General features: G+C 37.4%; 1 non-coding gene across 1 annotated transcript; it reads left to right on the top strand.

The window, feature by feature from the left end:
* Positions 1-1,039: 1,039 nt before the first annotated feature.
* TRNAL-AAG (transfer RNA leucine (anticodon AAG)) lies at positions 1,040-1,121 on the top strand. Its single transcript has one exon. It is a non-coding gene; the product is annotated as a tRNA-Leu (tRNA).
* Positions 1,122-6,666: the final 5,545 nt, after the last annotated feature.

The raw sequence follows: 6,666 nt of genomic DNA, 5'->3' as shown, positions 1-6,666 counted from the left end.
CCATCGGCCCCCTTGAACCCGTCGTTCAGTAATACCCGCGCTGTGATAGGATGTTCCGACCGACAGATCAAAGACGCTCCTTCGTCTCTCGTGCGGAGATTTAGGCGAAGTGCGAGACGACACGAATGAGTCATTAATATAGAATTATGTGCCCGCACTTATCCTCCTCCCTGTGGCCTGGCGCGAGACGCACGGTCACTTCGCTCTCGCCAGATTAGGAGGATTCCGAAGGGGTGGGGCCAAAGTTCGCTGAATGGGCAGATATGGATACTCTCTCGACGGTCCGATGATATAGTGACCCCTTGGTGACGGTTTCGAGCTTGCTGCCGGATTGCCGTAAAATTTACGACGGCACTTACAGCTTATTAGGTTGTCATTAGGAAGACTCGCCTTTCTTAATCGCCTCCTTTTCATTGCCTTCCTTCTTGAAGAGAGAAACATCCTCCTCCCACAATGCAACGCAGATCCTTCGAGATCAGACCGGAACAGTTCACTGCCTCGTGCGCTGAATTGGCCTTTCTCGAACACACAAATCCTCACTGGTTGTTCGCTGCGTGTTTCCAATGGCTTTTGATGTTTCTCTTCATTTGCCCTTTCCCAGTGGGCGTCGAATAAAATCAAATTTTGGACACGCTGATGGAGCCGTCGCTGTCAATTCCCATTTATTTTAACTGTGGATGGTTTATTGCGAAGGGCACCGACTCTCAAAGTTCAAGCTGAGTATACAGAGTCTAAAGATTGGGAAGATTCCATCCCGATACATGGCACCTTCTTGTCAGGTTACGTGGAATTCGGCTCCACGCTTTAAGATAATACGCATTACCAATAAACTCAACCACAATCACAATTACGCTTCCATCAGTAATTGTCCATGACACCTCAGTTTGGATTAAGAATCTGTGTCCAGTACTAATCTATTGACTGATGTTAACTTTTTGAATCAATCAGCATCTGCAGTCATCTGCGAATGTTAGTTATCCACCATGACAAGATGTTGAGAGTAAGATCAGTTGATGAAATGCAAACGTGATTAGTGAGTGGTAGGGTGGCCGAGCGGTCTAAGGCGCTGGTTTAAGGCACCAGTCTCCTCGGAGGCGTGGGTTCGAATCCCACCCCTGCCATTATTTTTTAACTCTCTTCACAAAGAAAATATTTATTTCAAAGAAAATTTGTACTACCGGAAAGAGCTAATTTGCATATTCTTCAAATCATTTTCTTACTTCTTTAGGCTCGTCGTTAGCACGAATGATTATTTGCTGACGCATCTAAAGTGCATTGCGCGCATAAACTGACTCGTTTTCATCTAATAATATTTTTTGTGCGTGGGCTTTTAAATGGGATTTGAAAAACTGCGTCTTGGAAATTCATTTTAGGCTGACCCTACTTAATTTTGTGAGTACTAATGAATATTATTTTTATTTGAGACATTTCTTTAATGTTATTTGAATAATTCAGCAGCTCGTAACCTTCTGTACCCGTGGAGTTGAAATGGCATCTTCCACTACTCAAGGTCGTGCGCCAATCTAGTTGAAACACCGATGGCCAATCAACGAGTAAAGTTATCATCGTATCCACGTGAATATTGAAAAATATTAATTTCAAAACTATTTTTTCAAAATATTTTCAAAAGGAACAAAATGTTTTAAAAAAGGACAAAATGTTTTTTCTTTTGTGAAATTATTTTTGCAGTGGACACAAACCCCGGAATTGATAACTTTTAAATTGGCAGCACACCCCTGGCTTCATCCACACCATTTGGTATTGTGTATTGATGCATATTCTGTTCGGTTGTTATTATTATTTTGGGAGTTTTATTCACCGTTTTAGTCAAAAGATTGGTTTAATCATGACATAAACAAATGACGTCATCAAGTAAAGTTGTCACTGGTCAATTGCCAAAATATACAATGGTATCAGCAACTATCCGGCGAGAGCTTTAATCAGTGATGTATATTTGTCAGGACTAAAGTATGGGTGAACAGAAAACAATCCATTAAAATAATTGACAATCCAGTCACGTTTTGGAATCCATTTTGGGGTTCCATCATCAGATCAAATTGTTATCTGTAAAGGGTGATCGAAGTACATTTCGGTCGAAGTACATTCTGAAGTCTTTGTTGCTGGTAACAAAAAGTGTCAATGGCTGTCCATTTGATAGTACCTGATGATGATGATGGCGTTTTGGTCAAAAGGGGCGTCAGAAAAGCAACCAATAGGAGGCCGGACAATGCCCAACCTTCCTTTTGGGACATCAGCATATATCTGCAAGGTGAATATCCCGTTTTGGATAGATGTATGGACACGCTTATTCAGAAGTCATACTTGTACCACTCTGTCTTTAGATGTCCAGAAATGGTTTGAGCATTACTGTGTTTTAAGAGAGATCACTGTGTGTCCGAAGCTTATCCTTGGAACGAAGTGCTTAACCTTTCTTCACCTACTAGTAATACATAAATTTCCGAAGAACAGCTAATAAAAATAATAAATTCGACAAGTCCACCACAGGAATTGACACAATACCACTTTTTAGTCTAAAAATTGCTTCTTATTTCATCAACAAAGAATTCACTCAACTCAAAAACAAAGTACTTAAATATGCACATCAATTGCCTCTCCCTTCCTCAAATGCCTCGAGAAGTGCATCTATAATAATAATAATAATAATAATAATAATAATAAATTTTCATTTATTGCAACTACAGGAAGCCCATCACAGCACTAGGCTAGGGGCATAAATTCAGTACAAAGGAGACAAATATATATATATATATAAATACATAGGATATTCTATATATACATTAACAACGGATATGAATTATAATGATCAAAAATATATACTGCAGAACATCGGATTTGGCTCTCGGATGTAGTATGATGTAGCACGATGTAGCACTCGCAATCTTTGCGCATAGGCCCGAACACACCCATTATGCCATGCCTAATAGATCTACGGTAACCTGCCTACAGTCATTATCACAGAAAATACTTCAGGCCTGGAATGACAACGAACATCTTCACACCATTTTTCTGGACATGAAATCTGCTTTCGACTCAGTCCAAATCACGCTCTTCTTGTATTACTTGAGAGATTCTGCGGGATATCCGGAAAAATGCCCAAGATCTTGAATAATTTGAATGCTTCACTTCAAAGCCGATGGTATTAAGGTCACTAAAAGTGTCGAAGTAGGGATCCCACAAGGTGGTTCTCTCTCAGCCTCGCTATTTGCAGCAATATTCGTTCCGCTAATGGATCAAATTCCAGCGTTCCTATCATATGCTGATGATATTGTATGCTACTTGCCATGCAAACGCCATGTTGGTGATTCTCAAGAAAGACAAACCTCCTCTGAATCTGTAAACAGCTATCTAAATACATTCTGTAAGTATGCCAAATTTTTTGGCCTGTCAGTCAATCCAGAGAAGTCAAACTATCTCATCTTTACGCCAAGTCGGATGACTTCTGCTGATACTGCATCTTCTCTACTTCTGGAATTGGCAGGAAAGGTCCTGACTCCCACAGACAGTGTCAAATTCCTAGGAGTAATCCTTGATGCCAACCTCACCTATAAAAAAAAATCCAAGCTCAGTATTCGAAAGCCCTGAGAGCGTTCTGGGGAATGAAAATTGGGTGCTGAAGCGGGCCAACTTGTGGTCGCACCAGGTCTACACAACATCTAAATCTACTCTCTGCTGCAACCTGCAATATACGCCCATGGTCCACACCCATGTGCTAAAAATAAAGTCATTCCTTCATCTGTGCTCAGCTAAGCAGGATCACATCAACATCTGGAACACGGTTGGTTGGCGTTTGCCTGGCAGACATCTCCGCAGTACCCCCTCCTTGTGCTCAAGGCTCCAGAGGTTACAGAATTTTGAGAGACACTTCCCTAATGCGACTCTGGACACTCTCAACATCGACCTGTGGAATATAGACAAGGCATATCGAGATGGCATCTTGTCCTCTCTTGCTGTTTGTACAGGACATTGATGTAAGTGCCGATCTTAGTTAGTTAACCGATGTCATTTCATGTTCTGCTCAACTTGTAGTTCTTTTTCGTTTTAATTAATATTTCGTTATTACATTTTGATTAATATGTTTGTTTTTTATTTGTTTATTTTTATTATTATTGTTTTCTAATTAAAAAAATCAGTTGTATAAACAACATATTGTAAGATTCCTCTGGCTTTCTGTGTAAGGAATCACTGTTGTACACAATTTATGTTAATAAACAATCTTATTATTATTATTATTATTATTGGAATAACTAGACAACAAAGGATGGAGGGAGATAGAACAGTCAGCTGTATACATGTTTGGACCACCTAATTGCAAATATCAAGTTGAAGTACGCTAATTCTTACATAAATCAATTTTCAGATCACAGAACATGTATACTAATACAGTAGTAGATATGTATTCAAAACAACATCCATATGAAGATATATTATTAACAAATGCTACGAAGAAAAATTATTTATCAACAGGTAAACTGAAAGAGAACATAGAAAACATGTTAATACAAGAGCAAGCACCCTACACAACAAATGTAAATGTTTTTTCAAATAAGATAAAACAAATGATAAACAATTCGAGGTTTAATACCGAGAGAAAAGTAAATCACTCAGCTTGCAACATAAATTCTAGGAGTAGCAGGATTAAGCTAAAGAAACCTTGGATGACTAACGAAATAGAAGAATTAATGGTACAAAGGGATGAATACTTCAGGCAGTATAGAAATTGCCCATCAAAGAAAGAACATTATCACAATTATAAAACATGATTTTATTTATAGATTTGACCAAAGCATATGACCTAACTAATATCCCAATATTGCAACAGAAATTACTGAAATATGGTATAAGGGGAAGACTCAATCCACTCCTAGCAAATTATTTAACCAAGAGAAAAATAACAGTAGAAGTAGAGAATACAAAGGGGAAATCTTATAATGTAAAGAGAGGAGTACCACAGGGCACCCATACAGGGCCAATCATGTTCAACATCTATATAAATGACATATTCGAAGTAATTAAGAACTCCTTCATAAAAATTTATGCAGATGATATAATCTTATATACAATAGGAAAGAACCTAACAAAAATGGAGAATGATTTACAACAGGATGCAATACATTTACAAACTTGGTTGCATGATAATAAATTAGCACTCAGCTTTGAAAAAACAAATTTTTTGGTAATAAGACCTCCTCATCAAACATTGGACATTCAACCCTCTATCAAATTGCACAAACATGATTGCCTACATGAACAGAATTTCCAGAATTGCGAATGTCGAACTGGAAGAAGTTTCAAATCATTGTTACCTTAGGTTATGGATCGACTACAGTCTAAGTTGGGTAATGCATATGACAAAAAAATGAGATTTTATGTGTACTTTTTCTACTACATTAAGAATAGTTAAATCTTAGAACAAAAGTTACCTTATATTATGCATTAGTGGACCCCAACTCAATTATTTAGTAAATGTATGCGCAGGAGCAAATAACACAGAAATAAGGGCAATAAGCAACATAATGAACAGGATTCTGAAACTTTTAATGGGGACCAACTCTTGGAATGACCTGAATAAGAGAAGGCAATTTTTGTTGAAACATAAAATATTGTATCCAGTTCAAAAACTAAAGTTAAATCTATTCTTAAAAAATCTTAACACTATTTTTGAAGAGTCGAATCTGCAAAGAAATGTCTCACATAATTTAAGGAATCCAAAAGCAGTTGTTTTGCATCACCCGAGAGTACTAAATAGATTTGGAGATAGGCACACAATGAATACAATAAACAACTTGTTGGCTAGCATTGATTTCAGGCTCAGGAGAAGTTATCCCATCTCCAAATTAAAATTCTTATAAGAAAATTCTTGATACTCAATGACACAGTAAATTAGAATTGATATGCAGATAAACTACTACCACTGTTTACAGTGTGGAATATACAATGTGTAGTGACTTCATAGTCTTTTCTGTAAGATAACAAATTTGTACAAAACTGTTGTAAAGGAAGAATTACAACTTGTCAAGAAATTTACTTTTCTTAACAAGTTAATTTATTGTAAACGAATTCTCTTGATAAATAAAATTGTATTGTATTGTATTATTATTATAAGTAGTAGTAATGTTGTATGGAACACTAGTAAGCCTCCATTTGCAAAATTGCAAAATCTTACAAAGATCGCAAAATCCAATTATCCTGAAGAAAGTTTGTAGAAGATGCAGAAGAGTTGTAGTGTTCGAACTACTCAAAGCGGCTTCGGTATCAGCTTGCGCAGATATGATGCACGATGAACCATGTGAACTACACTATGATACCAAAAGTTATGATGCATCCTCTGAGCGCAGGAAATTGTGTGTGACTACGAATTTTGTATTTTAGTGTATAAAGACCAGACGGTTCGGATGCCAAATAACATTGCGCTAATGTCAACATTTCGGATACTACTTTGGGTATCTTACAGAGATTTAATGCCTTTCCACCTATCGTAACCAATTGGTTGACAGACCAATGGGTGGAAGGAAGTAGACGCCTTCTACAGCTTTTCTTGATAACGGATTTCCAAACTTGAATCCAAAATGTTCACAGTGCAATGCTATTCAGACTTTAACTTGACCGTTGGTATGAAAAAAGATTTCGAATTTTCTGCTTTTTGGG

Source organism: Mastigoproctus giganteus, chromosome 7, assembly GCF_048544385.1.
Source record: "Mastigoproctus giganteus isolate SK-2022 chromosome 7, ASM4854438v1, whole genome shotgun sequence".
Taxonomy (NCBI): domain Eukaryota; kingdom Metazoa; phylum Arthropoda; class Arachnida; order Uropygi; family Thelyphonidae; genus Mastigoproctus; species Mastigoproctus giganteus.
The sequence above is the reverse complement of the archived record's forward strand: the minus strand, read 5'-3'. Positions and strand labels throughout refer to the sequence as shown.